The following is a 20,710-nucleotide window of genomic DNA, read 5'->3' on the forward strand; positions in this document are numbered from 1 at the left end:
CACCGCTCCTCAGACCTTCGCACAAGAGAGACCACGAATATGAGACAAATAGACCAGGGAAGCCTGCAGCCCTCACTGAGCACACTACAATAAACTCACCCACGCTCACTGCATGCTCAGACCCTTGCACTGAGAAACAATCAATACCGAGACCACGCCGTCTGCACTGGACAAAGATCACTCTAGCTGAACAATTCCGAAGACTACGGTACATATAACCAGGAAGACTACTGTACATATACCTTACACCACATCTGTGGACACAGGTCGCAGGCATGGCCAAGCACCCATGCACCGTAGAATGCAGCTACGGCTATGCTTTCCGGTCCAGCAGCACATATAGCCGTCCACACTGAAACACCTGACATACCTCAACACCTCTGCCGCTAGCATACGGCAACTACCAACGAAAAGAAATTCGGTATAGCTGGCCACGCATCGACTCTTTCAACAATAGCACTCTATCGTAAACCACCAACAGCGCCCACCCACGTGCCTGGCCTCTCTTTGGTCTGCTTAGTCTAGCCTAGCCAGCCTCCCAAGTCCTAGACCGTCAATAATGCACACATGCATCTCCTAATTTATAACTCTTAGAATTTTCCAGCACATTGACTACGGTCCCCAAGGGCATTCCAACCAAAAAAGCACATTGAGGACACACACGTGGGGAGAGAGCACCATATAAATAACCACATACAATACAATACAGTACAAGTAAGGACATGTGCAGACTTTTACTCTGCTAGGCTAGAAAGTAAGGAAGGAAACACATGCCTTCACTGCCCATGACCACATACCCTGCATCACCCTCACTATCAACATATGACTCCCAACCACACTTTACCTCACAGGGATGAGCCCAGAACCATCATCAACAATTGATGGCACCTTCACAACACCTACCTTCCACTACCATGCAACCCTGATATTGGACCTTAGCAACCCCCGGCTACATTACCTGGTTGAATGCACATTCCTTGCTGAATATTTGCCTGCACTCCCCATTGTTACTTCCCCACAACCTTTCAATGATCCCTTGCCAAGTGCTGTCATCCATGTGCAAATCCCCATATGACTAATTAAGTGCACTGCACCTTACGAAATCAAGCTCCACCATAAAGCAACACACACATTAATTCCATTGGAAGAGTGCAAAGGTTCTCACAGCCCACATCACATCCGCACCCGTCCACACCTTAACGTGATTAATGGCCTGCATGTTTACCAAACACTGGAAGCTGCAAAGAAAGATATGTGTTGGTCGGAGACTTGCAAATGTGAAAGCTGTATACACGTCACCTGCTAACACTACTCAGTGACCATCTACTTACAGTGGCCATGATATACTAATACATACCTACATGGTGCTATGAAGCATGGACACATGCCCTATAGGAACACGTCACTTACCAGTATGACCCACACAATATTGCATCTAATCTTGTGACATTCATACCACAAACCCTGGAACTTGGAGATGATGTGCCAAACAGATTGTGATATGCACACTAAACCACTCGTACACACATCCAACAGCATGCAAACACATACACCACATGTTCCATTAACAAAGTAATATCTTGAATTGAAAGAGAAAAGTGAGTAATGTATTATAAAAGCAAACAAGATATGAAAAATGAGAACATATGTACAAAATGATAGAAAGAAATGTCAAAAGAAACCAAAGATTACCCCTCCAAAATAATGCATAAACCCACACAACTATGTAAACAAATCAGATGTTCATGTCATCCTCCAGTATCACCAATGCCCAGGCCACAAGGTCAACTCTCCACCACACTGGCCTCCTGGAATTGGGCTTCCCTGTCTATGCAGGGACTCCAGGGCCTGCCACATCCTCAACTTAATGTCTTGGGCAGGCCAGAAAAACTCCTCCATGATCAAAACACAAGCATGGGCCATCTGGTCCTCTGCTTCGGCTCTCGACAACGCAATGGCAGCCTCATGTTCCGCCTCTGCTCTTCCTGCTGCCTCGTTACCCCCAACACAGCTGCCACCTCTGTCTGCTCCCTTAGCCTGGCCTCCTGCATTGCACTAGTGATGTTCCTGGTCTGTTGCACCCTCATATCTGCCTCGATGGTAATGTCACGCCTTCTCTGTCGCAACAACTCTGTGGCCTGGCAATCTGTCTCTGCCGCTGGTTCTCCCACTGCAAAGATGATTTGTTGCAAACAGAGGATCCCATGCTGGCACTGCCCTGTACTGACTTCAGCCACCACAGCCTGTTCACCACTGGGCACCATGGCAGGCCCAGAGCCTGCACCGCCACCTGCTATCCAATCATATATGCCACCACACCTGCCTTGGTATGGACCTCCACCTGGGGCAAAGGCACATCCAAAGAGGCCGATGGCGGAACAGGGACAGAGGTGCCAGAGCAGATGTCAGGCACAGAAGCCCCACTTGAGGTTGTTTGGGGCACAGATGTGGGGGTGGAGGATTGGGCATTGAACTTTACAAAAGGGGCAAACTGAAGAGAGGGGGCAACAGAGAAAAAAAGATTCACAGATGAGCTGGTCACCCTCACAGATGTTGTGTTTGAGAGTGGGGAGCACTACCCTTGGGCATGCAGTGCCCTCTCTGTTACGGAACACGAGCATCTGTGTCAGGAGTTGACACACCAAATTAATGCTTGTGGAGTTGAACAATACTGTGCCAAGAAGGTCTCTAAGTGCATAGGTAACCTTAAAAGAAGAACAAAGGACAAGTTAAGTAGGAATGTGAGTCCAGCCATGGAAACAGCTAGACGATCACCCAGATGAAAAGCTGACTGTAATCAATCAGGTGAGGTCTTCAGTGGCCTCATAACAAGTAAGCAGATCAGTGGAGGCCTGGATACATACATGGCCACCTCATGTAAGTGATAAGTGTGCAGGATGTATTTGCTGTCCGCACATTCAATGTGTGCATATGTAAATGGGACATTATTCAGGGTCCTTCTCTTCCTCCCTTCATTCCCCTTGTCATGTGAACACGCCCTGTCCCATGGTATGGGGTGTTGCAAGCCTGATAAAAGTATCATCCCTGGGACAGTGCAACATAGCTGTCCTTTCACACATGACTCTTTCGTTCAAACATGAGAAGAGGAGTACCTGGTAATGTGCCTTTTGAATGCAACACACATGGTACAGCGCATAATTCCAGTGTCACGTCAGAGGATGTTCATGTGGCCTGACTACAGTTGCCTTTTCCTGGATTACACTTTGCAGCTTTCCATGTAAGAGTCATGTCTTCAGTGCCCTTAGCAGCCACTGGGCGAGTAGGTAGTACAATGAATGTTTTAAAACACATTTGGTGTTTTGTCATAGCTCTCAACCATTTATGTCGCAAAAGCGGGTGAAAACACCTGATTTTACTTTTGGCGGGTGAGAGGCCCATTGAAATGAATGGCCGTGCATGAGGTTTGGCGGGTGAGTCCGCTGTTTACAAGGCGGGTGACACCCGCCAAAAGCGTGTGAGTTGGGAGCTATGGTTTTGTGCTCACACGCAATCCTGAAGTGGCAGTGTTGGTATGTGAGTCATCAAGCCCTGGCCAGACTGTGAGTGGCAAGCATTGACTGGGTAGCAGTATCCATTGTGGCCATGTCCAACCTTGAGTGATGGCACACATATTGCTGCTGCATAGGATCATGGGCAAGGACATTAGTGTGTTTATGTAATGTAGGGAAGAGAAGCTGGTGATGAGGATGTAAGTCCCACATGTCTTATGATGCATGTTTTGGTTGTATGGTATGACGGCTGACCCACAGGGGTAGTATGTTGGTAGAGGCCATATGCACATATGGCACACCATTGAAGTCTGATACTGCCAGATGCCATTATTTACGGCTGACATATACATGTATGCATTTATTTGTATGTAGGTATGGTGATAGCCACATCCTCTATGTGCCTTAATTCAGGACCCTTAGTGTGTGCACATGCGGATGTCCAGTGATCAATGTGTGGGTGTGTTACACAGTTGCTCCATTCATTTTGGAGTGCATCACATGATGGCATACATCCACCTACAGCCCCAAAGACTGTCATTCTAGATGTCCACCCAATCACATTGGGTTAAGATCCACCAGTGGTTGTTGTTTACCCTCCCTCAGTCACACATTTGTTCTTTCTGTTGTTGGCACACATTGGACAGCGGTCAGGGTAGCCACAGGTCACAATGGCTACTGAGCAGCTGTGCATCTGACATGAGTGTGTGGGGCAGAGGTGCCCTGTCACATGAGGAAGCCTGGCTGGTTTGGCAGGACCGGGCGTTACATGGCATCATCATACACTGCTTCTCTTGGTATTGTCTTCCAAAGGGCCATTCAAGGCGTGCCAGGTAAAAGGCGGCAGACTGTTAGTGAATCTTCTAATCAGTGCTTGTGGGTGATTGGCTTTTTTGATGCCATATCAGAAAGGTGATGGTGTGCAGGACATTGACATTGAGGGGAAATTACATTTGTCATGTTTGTTGGATTATTTAGCATGTGATGTGCTCTGTGAGTAGGTCACATGGGATTTTTGTAAGGGGCCAGTAGGCTGTTAGAATGCATATGATGCTTATTTATTGAGGGACATTGTTTGAACATTGTATTTTAAGTGTCTAAATGTTGAGGTGTTGATGATAGCTGTTGCCTGATATTTTGCTGGTGAGAATTCCCCAGAGGAAGATCAGCCTGGTGGACTATTGACGAGCACAGGGCAGCTATCTGTGTCTTGTGGAAATCCACAGTGATTGCAAGCAATTGTGAGCAGTCCCAAGGATTCATCCGCCTCGGGTGAATGTGTCTACTGATGTGGATGACATGTTTGGAGAACTCATGCATGGGGCTGAACTCACAAGCCAGGATGAGGAGGAGTTGCTCCTTTTCACGACAGAGGCTCAGTCAGAGGAAGAGACTCAGGTCACCTTGGGTTGGTCTGGTGTGACCATGGCACCACAGCCGTCATCTTTAGTGGTGTAAGGGACAGTGGGGCACATGTGAGTCAACAGACAAATATGGCTTGCTCTGGTGTGTCCACAGCTGCAGTGCCTGCCTCTGGGTCAGTGCCATTACCAACAACTTCAGTGGAGTGCGTAGTGCTGGGTGGGGCCAGTACATATGGTACAGGACAGATTCCACAGACTGTTGGGCATAATGACAGGGTAGACCATTTTCATAAAACCGGGCTCGGCCATGCAGATGTGGGGGCTGTTTGCCTGCCAGCCAATCGGAGTGGGAGGAGAATGTTCTGTGCGAAAGCATCAGACAGGGACAACTCGTGCATGAGTTGTCGGATAATATTACCCAGATGGGCCATACAGTGGTAGCAGGCATTGGGGCTCTTCGTCAGAATATGCATGCATTGATGGAGGACATGCACAAGGACATGTTAACATTGAGGTAAAGCATGCTGGTGATGCTAGTCAGTACTGCCACTGCTAGTACTATCCACCACTAATTTGCCTAGGACCTAGCACCTTACAACGATAATCACGCATATGTACCTGTCATTGCCCAGATTTGTACTACTAGCTAGTGTCACAACCCGCCTGCCGTGGAGACTATACCCAAGATGGAGACTGAAAAGGAGGTAGAAGAAGGACTCCTTCCCTAGACTCGCTGTGCGCATTCTAGTCTTTTGACTTTATATTCCCGGAAGTTGCTAACGCACTCGCGTTGCAACTTCCAGTACTTTGGAAAGTGTTTCCCAGCGCTCGCATGTTATTTTTCTTTTTTCCTCCTGGCCGCTTTCCGAACGGCTTCCCCTTTCCGTTTCTGCCGTTCTCGGACGGCTGTTCCTCTGTATGCTGTCTACTGCTTATCTTCTTGGAAACTCCCTCTTTCCTTGCTCGCAGTTCTTGCGAGGTACCAGCTACTCTTCTGCAACCTAGCCCCTCCGGACTCCTTGCATCCTGCTGCTGCTCTCTTGAGTGTTTATTTGGAGCTATTGTGTACTTTGCCTACTCCTTCAGTTTCTCAGTGCATTCTGGGATCAGTAGTCCCAGCAAGATATCACAACCTACCAGGGTTTTTTCGGCAAGGCTTTTTCCCTGGTCTGGGGTGGCCTCCCTGGGGTCCCCACTGCCAGGCAAATTGCATCTCAGGCAAAGTGGCCTCTAGTGGAGCCCATACCCATCGCACCAAACCAGGGGTAAGGACGCACAAGAAGCCCAGCGACTTTTGGAGACAGAGAAGAAAGGAGATACCAACGGATGAATCCTGGGACTCTGATTCAGACGGTACCTCAGCCATAAAGACTTCAGGTGAGGAGGGGGTTGGTGGAGATAACAAGGATCAGACTGAATCTGAGAGCTAGTCCCATTAATAATAGTAGCCCATAGTATTATTACTCGCCCAGGCACATTCCACAAGAGTGACATTCAGATGCACTACAGATAGCCAATACCAGTCCCCTCTCCAATCCAAACTAAGCCACACCATGCAAAGCTGGTTACTATTCATGATGTTTCCGTTCTGTGTCGTCCCGTATAACACACCTTGCACTGGTACCCACTTACTTTTCCTCGACAACGGCCTCTCCAGAGCAGCCTGCCCCAGTCATCACCCCATCCCATGCCCTACACCTTTCTTGCCCCGCATTCCACCATTCCCCAATCTGTACCATTCGACTAATAGTCTAATAGATCACAAAAGCATCCAAAACCCACTAAATGACAACACACCCCACGTAGTACCTATTACAACTACCCCGGTTCTCAGTGCACTTAGACACACCAGACTCAGATCACGGACCCACATAACCTCCTACGGTCCTACTAGAGTACCCATCAAAGTTAATCAATCCAATCAAATCCCTCTTCTAGGCACCATACGAACCCAAAGACTTAGATCTAGATTCACCAACCCTCCTAGAGCTATCACCTTCACCAATCATGCAAACACAGGAAGTATACCCCTAAAAAAAACAAGCCAAACACCCTAAAAGTCCCATCACAATCAAACAACAATCTAACCCCATAGAGGCTACCAACATTCACTCACACCCCCCCTACCCAAGAGTCACTTCCATCCACACACCTCAAAGCAGCCCTCATTAATGCACGGTCCATACCTGCTCATGCCACAGAAATTCATGACCTCATTATCGAGCAACAACTTGACCTACTCATAGTGACAGAAACCTGGCTCCACCAAGCGTCCGGCCCCTCTCTCTCCATTGCCATTCCCCCAGACTACACAATTCTCAGAACAGACAGAACAAAATCAGTAGGTGGGGGAGTAGCCATTATTGCTAAAGCCCATCTCAAAATAAGAACCAGTCCTATTGAGAGCCCAGTCGGCTATGAAGTCCTGCTAACTAAACTAGCCACGGACCACAAAACCACTATAAACATAATAACTATTTTCAGAGCACCTAACACCATATCTCAACCAGAATTAGACATACCACTATTGTTAACGTCACTTATTAACCCAAACTCAAAATGCCTAGTGCTAGGGGACCTTAATCTAGGATTTAATGACCCCCAAGACCACAAAGCAGATGCACTACACAGTGCACTTAAAGACATGGCTTTCACGCAAATCGTGAACGCCCCTACCCATACAAAAGGGAGGTCACTAGACTGGATACTACATCTTAACACTATAGTATCCATAGACTCCATCACCCCGGTACCCTGGTCAGACCATCATTGCATACATTTCACTATCCTGTGCAAAAAAACAGACTTACTGAAAACTGTTGTCGAAGAGTCCTATGTAACAAGAAGCATCCGTTAACTCACAGCAGAAAACATCAACCCCCTATTAGCCAATGCCCTCAATAACGAGATCATCACCGCCAAAAAACCTTGTGCCCTGGCAGACCATTACCATAATTGTCTTACCAGTACTATTGACGCCCTAGCACCCTGCGTTAACAAAACCAAACGTAAAGACAAAAAGTCCTCCTTTTGGTTCAACGAGGAATTAGTCTCTCTTAGACGGATCAAAAGATCGCTTGAACACCGCCTAAAGAAAAACCACACCTCAGAAGCCCTGGAAGAATTCAACTCTGCAAACAAAACCTATAAATCAGCCATCGTCGCCCATAAAGCAGATGCCTTCAATACTAGAATTAGTAATGCGTCCTCCGATAGCAAAGAGCTATTCACCATACTCAAGGAATTGGAGAATCCAATCCCCATAATTAACCCTGTCAAACCAAGTAAAGAATGGTGCACCACCATCCAAGATACCTTGGCCACTAAAATGAAACTATTACAAAACAAAATTATCTCCAAAAGAAACCTCTTGTCCGACAAACACTCCACGGCCAACCAGATCTCCACGATCATAGAAAATACAGCCCCCCTCTTCAACTTCACATCAGTCTCTCATGATACAGTACTTAATACTATATCCAAACTTAAAGCGTCCAACTGCAAAGGAGATAACTTTCCAGCACACCTAATTAAATTCTGTGCCCCCACCGTCACGCCTATAATCACCAACTTTGTTAATGCCTCCTTCTCCACAAATCAGGTCCCAGTCAGCATTAAAGCGGCTTGGGTCACCCCTCTACTAAAAAAGCCCACTCTAGACCCTCTAGTGCCCACAAACTACCGGCCTATAACGACTGTCCCATTTTTACTTAAAATCATTGATAAAATAGCTTACAACCAACTACAAACTCATCTAGAAAAAAATAACCTCCTAGGAGCCAGACAATCAGGCTTTAGGCCTAATCACAGCACAGAGACAGCCCTCCTGGATCTTAAAATCCAAATGGACTCTTTTAGAGAGTCAGGCAAACTAGCCACACTACTGCTACTGGACCTATCAGCAGCATTCGATTTGGTAGATCATGACAAACTATGCAACACTCTAAAAAAAGATTTTAATCTTTCCAACAATGCCACACACTGGTTCAAATCCTTTCTCACCGACCGTACATCCAGAGTTGCCATTGGAAACTTTGCAGCAGACCCCATAATAGTACCCATTGGAGTCGCCCAGGGATCCTGCCTCTCCCCCACCCTCTATAACACATATACTAAACCTTTATTCTCAGCCTTACACGATATGGGTGTCATTTAAACCAATTTTGCAGATGACACACAGATCCTCATCCCTATTACAGGCGACTACACCCAAGATACCATCACCATCAATAAAGTTTACTCCATAATCCAAAACTGGATGGCCCTGAACAGTCTCTGCCTAAACGATGAGAAAACGGAGGTCCTCATTGTGGGCTCCCAAAAAAGAATAAGTACCCTTCACCCGGACTACTCTCATATTAACATCGACGGTACCCGGATCCCAGTACTTAAACAAGTCAAAACGTTAGGTGTCTACATTGACGCCAACCTCTCCATGCACAAACAAATAGCAGCCCTTTCCTCGTCCACAGCCTACAAAGCAAAACTTATTGCACTCAGTCGCCAATTTCTCACCCCTGTAAATTGCATCACCCTGGCTAGAGCCTTAATCCTAACAAAACTAGATTACTGCAACATCCTCTTCCTAGGAACGTCCAAAACCAATTTAAACAAAATTCAATTACTACAGAACAAAGCCCTTAGAGCGGCTTTAGGGATGAAGAAATCTGAACATATATCCAGTACTAGAAGAGAAAACCACTGGCTGCCAATTGAAGCAAGGATCATATTCAAAACTCTTAGTATTGTCTACAAATGTACCACCAACAAAGCGCCCAGCTACCTCAACAATTCCATTAAAAAAAAAATGTCATGCAGGTCTCTGAGATCTAATAATCTGGCACTCTTAGTTCCTCAATACAAATACAGCAGAGCAGGAGGAAGCAGTTTCAAAGTTCTAGCCCCTTCGCATTGGAAAACTCTACCTCTGAGTATCAAAAAAGAGGATTCCTTACGAAAATTCAAAAAAGCATTGAAAACCTGGTTATTCAATAAATATTAACCGCTCAAGTCCTACCCTCCCATGACCAACTACACTGCTTAGGCAGCCGTAATAATGCAAATAGTGCTGAAACAAAATGGGAAGGGCTAACTGACCATACGGAATCTGGTATATGACTACATGATCTCTTGTAACCTATGTAAAAAAAAATGTATTATTTGTTTTTGTAACTGCAACATTGTATAATAATGAGTGAACTCTCCTGTATCTTCTGCCGTGATACCCTATGGTCCGGGCGAGTAACAAATGTAATAAATAAATAAATAAATAAATGCAGGAGCAGATGTCGAGAGTGAGAGGCAGCATGAATCAGGACGTGGTGGGTTCCAGGGACAGCATGTACCAGGACTTGGTGGCACCAAGGGACAGCATACAGCAGGATGGGGTGGCATCGTGCACCAGGACATGGGGTGGCATCGAGGAACAGCATGCACAAGGATATGGCTGCAGTTGGGGGCTATTGTCTGTCTCTCTGTCAGACATTGCTGTGTTATCAGAGGATCAGAACGTGTCACTGCATTGTTTCATTGGTCCCCCAATCAAGCATGCACTACTGGATAGTGGTTCCCAGTGACTGTGGCCATTTTGCCTCTCTTGCATTGTCTTGCATGTGGCATGCATGCTATTTGTTTAGGACTGCTGAAAGTGGTCTTTCCCCACAGCTACAGTAAAATAATAGACTGCATGGACACCGATGGACACACCCCAGTAGGGAATGAGACCAGGAGAGATTGCAAGTGAGTAAAAGGTATTCTTTATATAAAGATCAAGTGGGGCACGCAGAGGACTCTGCTACTCCGAGAGCGCTGTGCCCATCATACAAAAACTTCACATTTTATGTCAAAATGACGTGTGCTATACGGGTTGCACTAATACATTTCATTGGTTCAATAGAAGACAGTATACAATGTTTATGAATACTGGTCCTGGATTGGCTGAGGTCGTACTTGTTACTTCTTGAGGTGTGTGGGGCGGCTGGGCTCATCAGGGAGGGGTGAAGGGTGACGGTGTGTCCACGCAGCTATGACTCTAGCTAAGCTAAGCTTCAAAGTAATCATGGGCATGCAAGATTTAATAAGACATTTAAGATTCTTCACAACACATTGTTGTATATAAATTGTTGCAGTAGGTATGCACTCTTGACATGAGCCAAAGTGGGGCAGAGGTGTGGTGGTCCAGGCGCTTTATCTCAGAGGGTACTGTTGGGGTCCATTTATCAAATGCCTCGAGGATCAAACAGGGGTGTCTGGGTTTGTTAGTACATGGAGAATATATGTTTGCTCAAGATTAGTTATATAGAGGCAATCAAGGGTGGCCCATGGACAGGGGTCTTACTCCTGCTACATCAAAGAAGCAAGGGGTTTTAAGGTTCATGCAGGCAGTAACTCTTAAGGTGGGGGTTGTTCGGGCAGCGGCAGGTTTGTGCATAGGGATGGTTTCCATGAGCCTGGCTATGGCCCGGTCACACACAGGGCAGTGATCTCAAAGGAAGAAGAGAGATACAGTGTCAGCTTGCAACAATTCGCACCCAAGCTTCCAGGAGAACAGGACAGCCACAGCGCAGACAGTGTGGAGGAGGTGGGGGTTGCTGGGATGGCCCTGCATGGCGCTGGACAGGGGAGAGATTCAGGCTTGCTGCTGAGGGTTTCATGTGCAGCCTAGTTAAAGATGGAGTTGTGGTTAATACAAAATGAAGTCTCTGGGGTCCTGGAGAGGCATTGGATATGTGTCATTCAGTGGCTACCTTGCACCCGTCATCGGGCTAGGCTAAGGGTACGTTGCCAACCATTGAAGGAGCATAACGGACACTTCACCAGGAATGTAGGGGGGCCCAAACGACCCTTCCGACCTTACACTGCCATGTTGGTGTGTATATATTGAGGGTGATATCTGAGGGTGTGCTGTGTTTTGTTGGCAGTGCAGTTCTCCTTTAGGAGGTGTATTTGTGATGTGGTCTGGTTTTGTTGTGACCAATATACATTGCTTTACTGTTTAGTTCCACATAGTGAAAGTTGTGGTCCATGGCACAGGCTTGTGAGTCATCTGTCTCCTGCAAGCATAGGTGCTGATGTGCAGGTACAAGAGAATGGACTGCTCTGCCACTCATGGGGGTGTTGATGTTGTCCTTTTGCTGCATTTGTGTTGTCTATAGACTGTCGTACTAATTAATAAAGTAATCTGCCAGTGTGATGTGCGGTTATGTGTAATCTTTTCCATGTTCACAGGTTGTGTGCCCTGGAGTTTTGGTGGGTGAGTCCTTAACGTGTTGGATGCAGTTTGTCATTTCCTGGTGCATGTGTGTTTCTGGGGTTGCATATGCATACTCAAAGGTTCCACCATGGGGAAGAAGAAGTTAATTTGCACTTGATTGTAAATTCAAGTGTACACGTACGGTTATCCACAACAGATATCCTGTGAAGCCTTTCTGGCATGATGATCTAAAAAGAACAGATACTGTGAGCAATTACTGGTTCAAATTTGCTATTATGAAGTTTTAATAAAAAAGAAGAAAAAAACAATTCATAAGCATAAAATTAGCAAAATACAAAAAGCAAAGAACAGAGCACACTAACAGATCAGACATCTACAGTCATTGATCTATGTGACACTATACACGTTTCTGTGAAAACCTTTTCTTCCATGTAGGTGTGTACCTTGGGACAATAACTTTGAAGGAGAAGGTCATAGATATTACATAGAGAGTATCAAAGATGTTCACAAGATGTAATGCCAAAAATAGAAGGCACAGCAAAGAGATACATTTAAAGAGAGTTGTTTGAATTAAAGGAAATTGTACATTGATTTTGTGAAACATCTGTGAAAACTGAACAAATTATTCCATGGTTAGACTGAACCATTTACTTCATGGTTAATGCTTCACGAGTCTCTCCTAACTTAGAGACTCCAAAGTTCAAAGTTTTTATTCCCCTTGGTTGAAGACCGTTTTTAGGGAGGGCTTCAAAGTCCTAAAGTCCATATACTTTAGACATAGGTAGGGGTCTGCCAACCTGTTAGTATAAAATCTAAATTATCTGTTTCAAGAATCTTGTGAAGGTTCAATGAGATCCCTGGTTGGGCACGTTTCGGTGAGGAAACATATAGGTCATCTCACCTTTTTCAGGGCATCTTCGTTGACCCTGTGAAATACAAAGTACACAGTATGTGTGTTTTAGTCACATGCCAGAAATGATCAAGATATCATTTTTCAAGGGGCCTTATTATCTAAAAATGGACACTTACCCTTAAGTGTACGGGAAGTGGTAGACTCCATCATGCACCTCCCTATCAGTAGGGCAGTCAACACTCATGAGTAGAATAAGTAAATCCGGGTGGTGAGCCGGAAAGAAGAGAGGTAGGAAATGTTGAACAATCTGCAAAAGAAATGTGGGCCGAATTAGGTAAGGAACGTGGCCTTGTAGAGACTACCGTGGTAAAAAAAAATTCTTAGCTCGGTTCCTTGGTGTTACGTGAGCCGGACCACCCTTTATGTTGGGCATGCATCCTAGGCGTTGTGTGGTGAAGCAAGTGAGTATATCTGGGCAGCAAGGTTGAAGGAGCCATCCCTCGAGCTGTGCGGCATGCAGGGGCTGTGTAGGAGACCAGAGTTAAACTGTGGGGATCGTGGTCTAATGTATGCACATCGTCAGGCTGTGAATGGACACACACCGTGGCATGCAGTGTATGAAAAAATTCTTGTGTGTCTAGCAATATGTCCGAACGTACCTCTAAAGTTCCCCTTGTGACTGATGGGATCACTCTATCTTCATCAGTGCGTTACTGCTGGATGTGGGGCTCCATGGCGATTAAAGTTTGTTCGTCTAGGCAGTGGGAAGAAAGAATCTGGTCAGATGAACTCAGTCCTCTGATAGCGTGGGGGGCGGAGGGGAAATGGCACTGTTGCTAGGCTATAAGTGACCTTACCTGTGGATTGAGGCCATCTTGATCGGCCGTTTGTGCTTTTGCAGTGTAGCGGGAAACTCTCCTTCTTTAGCTGCACATAAATTTATGTAAGACGAATTGCAGTGGGTCTGTGCATCGTCATCAAGGGAACTGGTCACGCTGCTGCATGTGGAGGTGTGCCCGGAGAGGTTGCATCCACATTGGGCGGAGACGGTTGTATTGCTCGAGCTGTGTCACGTGTGGCAAGATTTCCCATTGGTATGGGAATGGTGATGTATTGACATAGTCCTTGTCCTGGGAGATGAGCGGCTGCAAAGGACTAATAGTTCAGGCAGACAGTCAGAGGTAATGTGATGCTTAATAAGTAAATACGCGTGATGATTTGTGAGCAAAGCCACTCATTTGGCAGCGTGCGTCACTGTCAAAATCTTGATGAAACAGGCAAGATCCTGGGGGTGCCCTGTAACAAGTGTCTCCGGGGAATACTCGGGTCGTGTTATAAACAAGAGGCATTCTGCATATATAGGTGATCGCATCTAAGCATGGTCACTGGGTCTGATGGTGCGCAGTGAAGAAGGCTTAAACGGGGGGGTAGAAATTCCTCATTAACAACATGATTGTAAGTATCCAATTTGTGTTTCTTTCTCCCGGAGGCTTTTTTTTACATTAGGTCCACTTTTCACTGTGTCAGAAATCCACCAGAGTAAATCTTTTTGCGAGTGTTGGTATTCCATGTAGTGGCTGACCAGTGGGGCAGAGACATTCATGCTGCGTATTCTAGATCTGTGCTCCGAAATCCTTGTGTTGACCATTCTAATTGTTTGGCCAACATATCGAAGTCTGCATGGACATTCAATGCAATAAATGGCTTGGTTAGTTTTGCAATTGGTCATGTTGCGAAGTGTCCATGTTGTTTCTCCTATCTTGAATGTTTTCATTTTTTTAGTACATTGACAGGCCACAAAGCTTCCGCATTGATGGTGGCCCGTCACCACTTGGAGGTTCCATAGTCCAGTGTGAGGTGTCTCCATGGTAAATTGGTAGTGTACCAATTTGTCATGTAAATTCTTAGCTCTTTTAATAGCAAATCTTGGTAATGGTTCCTCTAATGGTTAAGGAGTACAATTGGCCAATATTTATTGATTTGTTTCTTAATCTGAAAGGTGTGTCTGCTAAGGGTGAACACACAAGTCATTTGTTTGTTAAAATCCTCTACTGTGCTGTTTTTGGGGAGTGAGCAGGGACTCACTATTAGTGAACCCAGCTTGTTTTTTAGACCTTGATAGTATTTTCTTTTAGGGTATCCACACGTTTTCAACCCAGTATCCAGTTTTTCTGCATGTTTGTAAAAGTTCTCAAGAGAACTACAGTTCCTTCTGATACGTAAATATTGTCAATAAGGCAAATTCTCTTCGATATGTGCAGGGTGGTTACTTTGGAAGTGTAGTAACGTATTTCTATCACTACTTTTGCAGCAAAGACTACACTCCACACTCCTGTTGTTGTGGCTAATTATCAGGTCCAGGAAGTGGAGTTCTGAGTGGCTGTAGTCAATTGTGAACTGGATGTTTTCACACTTCTCGTTTAGCCACCAGTGGAAGGATTTCAGTTTTTCTTCTGTATCGTTCCAGATGAATATAACGTCATCTATATATCTTCTCCAGCTGTTGATGTATTCATGGAAAGGATTCAAATCAGTCAGAAAGTGTTCTGCTTCAAAGGTGGCCATAAACAAAATGTCAAACCTATACACAAACGTTGAGCCCATGGCAGTAACTTTTGTTTGAAGAAAACATTGCTGGTTAAATTAAAAAATGTTTCTACATAAAGGTAAGGTCATGGGTTCTAAGATAAAATTGTGTTTCATGGTGGTGGCAGTGAATTCGAGACTATTATGTTATGTTCAGATATGTTATGTTAAACCGTACCCGGAAGGACGTACATTGCGATTTGAACAAGGTCAATAATTGAAAGAGCGAGGTGTAAGTTAGGAAGGACGTACATTGCGATTTGAACAAGGTCAATAATTGAAAGAGCGAGGTGTAAGTTAGTACTGCGGACTGAGAACGCTGGTGTGCTTAGTTGTTTTATTATTTGTTTACTTTACTAGTAAGCACACAGTGAAGCGTATCAGCGCGAGAACACGGTTGACGTCATAAAACTAACAGAGGAGTGTAACACAGAAACGGCTGCACCAACCCAGTAGTGTGGCGCTGCCCCATGAAGGGACGCGCACGCGGCGGCGTGACGTTGCACGCCGCCGCATGCAGCATAAATAAACGGGGCATTCCCGTCTGCATCAGTGCGACCGGGAAGCCCGAGCCATACGGACGTGTGTCGTGTGAGTCCTTATGTGCTGGGGGCTTACAGGCATCGCATTGGGGGTCAGGACAAACCCCCAACAGTGGCGACGAAGGTGGGATGATGCCAGAATCTTCTATTTTGTTCCCTGAAATGGAATCTTGACAGCATTTCGTTTCGTGCCGTAGGCCGTGCATCACACACGCGGCTGGCAGTCATTTTGTATTTCAGGTCGTGGAACTTCACTGAGCTCCGGTTTGGGCGGTGAGTGGCATCCAGGCTTAATTTTTGGACACATTAACAGCAGGCAGTTATACCTGCATGCCCATGCCAATTTTTGAATTTTTCTTGAATCTTGGGCCTACTACGTCGAGTGCAAGCGAGGAGAAGGGGTACACTGGCTGGGCCTGCACAGCCCTAATTCTCTTTTGACTCAATTTTTGGGACTCCTGCGCCTACAAGGTGCTGCAGCAGCTGAGGAGTAAACTCTTCTTCATCCTCTTCATCATCAGGAAGGACTGCTGCAGCTGTGGATCTTCCTTCTTCTTCATTCTGTTCATCATCACATCCAGCTGCTGTGGCTGTGCATGAAGCTGCTTGTGGAGGGGGACACTGTTATCGTCTTCCTCACTCTCAGGTTGGCCATTTCATTTGCCTGGGTGCGTGTGTTTGGACTGTGCTGTGGTGCTGGGAGCTGAGTTGCAGCCCCCAAACTTCACGCTAGGGGTGCCTGTGCGCTCACGCCCATGAGTGGGACTAGTGATGAGGATGGTGAATTGCCATCAGTGCGCCAGCAGCCACCTCAGGACGGTGGGCTAGCAGCTGCCCAACAACAACCTCTCCAGGTCAGCGGACTACCGGCAGCGCCGCAGCAGCTGCCTCAGGACGGCGGACGACCAGCAGCTATACAACAACCTCCTCAGGTTCAAGTAGGAGGTCAGGCTCCAGTGCCACCAGTACTGCAACCCGTTGCTCAGCCAGGACATCTCATCATGGCACAGGCGCGTGCCCATACGGCCCTGCAGCCCATCCCTGAATTTGACGTCTCGGGCCCGCCGTCCAGCTTGGTGCCCAGGTGGAGGAGGTGGGTTGACCGCCTCGGCATGTACTTTAGGGCCACACAGGTGACTGATGATGACAGCATGCTGGCAACCATGTTGTACTCGGCGGGACCTTTGGTCCAGGAGACATTTGAGTCGCTTCCACCAAGGGATGGATCCTATGCAGCGGCAAAGGCAGCACTCCATGCCCATTTTCTGCCACTTGCCAACTCGGACTACGAACGATTCGTCATGCTGTCCGCAAAACAAAAAGATGATGAGACTTTGGACACCTTCTATGGACACTTAAAGCGCCTTTCGCTCGCCTGTGCAAGGAGTGATGCAGATGACATGATAAGAACTATGCTCATCCAGGTGTGCTCCTCGGGCAAGCTCAGAAGACAGGCCCTAGGAGAACCCGGCCTCACGTTGCCACCCATCCTGGAGTTGGGGCGGTGCCATGAGGTGTCTGAGGCTCAGGCAGCGAGGATGGAGGCCGGATCGCGCTCCATCAAGACGGAGGAGGTGTGTGCCACGTGGCGGGGTGGCAGAGGATTCCGGAGACCTGGTATGGGACCCTGTGACAGAGCTGGAAGAGCAGGTGAGTCCTGCCAAAAGTGCGGGTACGACCTTCCCCACTCAACGGAATGCCCAGCGGCCGGAAGGACATCTGGAAGGTGTGGGCTGCCCGATCACTTCTCCCGGGTGTGCAAGGCAGCCCTACCCGTGATGGTGCCGAGAGGCCCGGCCCAGTCCGGGTTTTGCCAGAGTCGCCCTCCGAATGTTGCCCAGGTGGACCAGAGTGAAGAGGATGCCCAGGTGGAGGAGGCAGACGAAGAGGAGGAAGAAAACATCTTCTTTGTCTCCAGTGTAGGAGCCTTGAAAGGGAAGAACAGAAGACAGCCGAGGTGTGTGGTGGAGGTCAACAAGTCGCCAGTCTCGGTCCTTGTCGACACGGGAGCGTCAGTCAACGTGATGGCCCGTGGGCATTACGACGCCATGGACGCGCCTCCCAGGCTGGTCACACCGAAGGCTTGCATCTTTGCTTTCGGGGGTCTGGAACCCATCCCACTGGACAGTGGCTTTGTGGCGAAGGTGGAGCACGACGGCTCGCAGATCACGGAACGCTTCTATGTGACGCCGGTAAGCACTAACACCCTGCTGAGCTGTGCGGCGGCTGAGGCCCTCGGCATCGTCAGTTTTGCGTATTCAGTGTATCTGGAGGACATTAATGACCTGCTTGACAAGTATGCAGCCCTATTCACAAGGATCGGACGGATGGCTGGTGACCCAGTGAGGTTGAATATAGATGAATCAGTTCAACCCATCGCCCTAAAACATCGCAGGGTACCTTTTCACCTTCATGAACATGTGGACAAGGAGCTGGACAATATTGTGAACCTCGACATAATTGAGAAGGTGGAGGGTCCGACTCCCTGGGTGTCCCCGATCGTCGTAGCAAGGAAATCCAAACAACTAGAGGCCGTCCGAATCTGTGTCGATATGAGGCCGCCGACAAAGGACATCAAGAGGGAGAGGCACCTCGCTCCAACAATTGATGACATTATTGCCGAAGTACAGGGTGCTCGCTTCTTCTCCAAGCTGGATTTCCGAGCGGGCTACCACCAGGTGGTCCTACACCCTTTCAGAATATCATCCGGGGCACCCTTACAGACCTAGAGGGCGTCCTGACCATCAGTGATGATATCCTGGTGTTTGCCAGGACGGAGGTGGACCACCTGCGGAGACTGGCGAAGACTTTTGAGAGGCTGCAGTCGTTAGGTCTCACCCTTCACAAAGAAAAATGTGAGTTCCTGCGCCCGTCCATCGAGTTCTTTGTCTTTGTGTTTAAAGAGGGAGGGGTGTCACCAGACCCCAAGAAGGTCCAGGACATTAAAAAGGCGCAGCCACCTGAGTCGGTATCTGATGTGAGGAGTTTCCTCGGCATGGTCACGTACTGTGGACAGTTTATTCAAAATCTTGCCTCCAGATTGGAACCCCTCAGGGCCCTGACGAAGAAAGACTCTACCTGGCAATGGGGCCCTCTTGAACAAGCAGCGTTTGATGACATCAAGGGTGCGCTGGCGGCTGAAGACACAATGGCGTTCTTTGACCCTGCATTACAGTCGGAAGTCATTGTGGATGCCAGCCCCTTTGGCCTGGGCGCCGTGCTCACTCAGATTGGTCGTAATGGGGGTGTCCGCCCGGTGGCCTACGCCAGCAAGGCGCTGTCGGAGACGGAGCAGAGATATTCACAAATCGAGCGTGAGGCACTAGTGGTGCTCTGGGGCTGTAGACATTTCAGGTTATATGACCTGGGGCGCCCGGTGACGGTTGTGACGGACCACAAGCCTCTGCTTCCCATCCTGGCTGGGTCATCGTCCAAGCCGCCGGCAAGGATCGAGCGGTGGATGCTCGCTCTTCTGGAGTACGGGGTCACCCTGGTGTATCGGCCTGGGGCAAACAATGCGGCCGATTATCTCTCTCGACACCCGGGTGCACAGGGGGAGAAGAGCAGGACACATGTGCTGAAGAGGCTGATGATCACGTCCGCATGGTAGTGGAGGCGGCCACGCCGAATGCGATGCCCCTGGGGGAGCTCGAGGCAGCAGCAGCGGGAGATGAATGCTTTCAAATCCTGAGACAGTCCATGCAGCAGGGCTCCTGGAAGTCGGTTCTAGAGTCCCTGGCGGGGCGCACTCAGGAAGCCAAAACTGGGCTGGAGCAGCTGTGTAAGGTCAGGGAGGAACTGTCATTCTCAACATCCAGCCTGCTGATCAGAGGTGATCGCATTGTCATGCCTCAGTCCAAGGTGAGGGATGTGATCACCCTTGCTCACCATGGACACCAGGGCGCTGCAAAGACCAAGGCCAGACTAAGACTGAAAGTATGATTCCCGGAACTTGAGCGGAAGGTGAATGACTTTGTGGCGGCCTGTGTCTGGTGTCAGGCGGCGTCTCCTTTGCAACGAGAGCCCGTCATAGAGGCGATGCCTCGAGGGACGCGGCCCTGGGAGGTGGTCCATGCAGACTTTGGGTCTACAACGATGGGCACACACTTCTTGGTGATCGTCGATGAGTACTCCAGGTACCCTGAAGTGGACTTTGTGGAGTCGGTGGCCTTCGAGCATGTGGTGGTGGCCGTGGAGAAGGTGTTTGCAGCCCATGGTTTCCCCCACACCTTGTGCTCTGACAACGGGGCGCCATTCCAGAGCGACCGGTTCTCGGAACTGATGCAGAGCTGCGGGGTACAGCATAGGAAGATCACCCCTCTATGGCCAAGGGCAAATGGCGAAGCCGAACGGCTGATTAGAACACTGAACAAGACTTTCAGGTTTGTCCAAGGCCAGGGTCAGTCCCTCCAGAGAGCCCTCTATCAGTTCCTGCGGGTGTACCGCACCACCCTGCATGCCTCTACAGGACTGACCCCGGCCGAGGCTCTCTTCAAGTGGTGCCCTCAGGGTTTGCTGCCCGAGGTGGGGGAGAAGTAGCCGGGGGTAATCGATGACCAACAGGTGGAGGTGGACAGGCGAGTGAGGATTGAGCAGGAAAATATAAGGCGGGGGCTTCTCCCGCAGCGGCTGGAGCCAGGTGA

The sequence above is a fragment of the Ambystoma mexicanum genome, chromosome 1p (assembly GCF_040938575.1).
Source record: "Ambystoma mexicanum isolate Mex_15411 chromosome 1p, UKY_AmexF1_1, whole genome shotgun sequence".
NCBI classification, from domain to species: Eukaryota; Metazoa; Chordata; class Amphibia; order Caudata; family Ambystomatidae; genus Ambystoma; species Ambystoma mexicanum.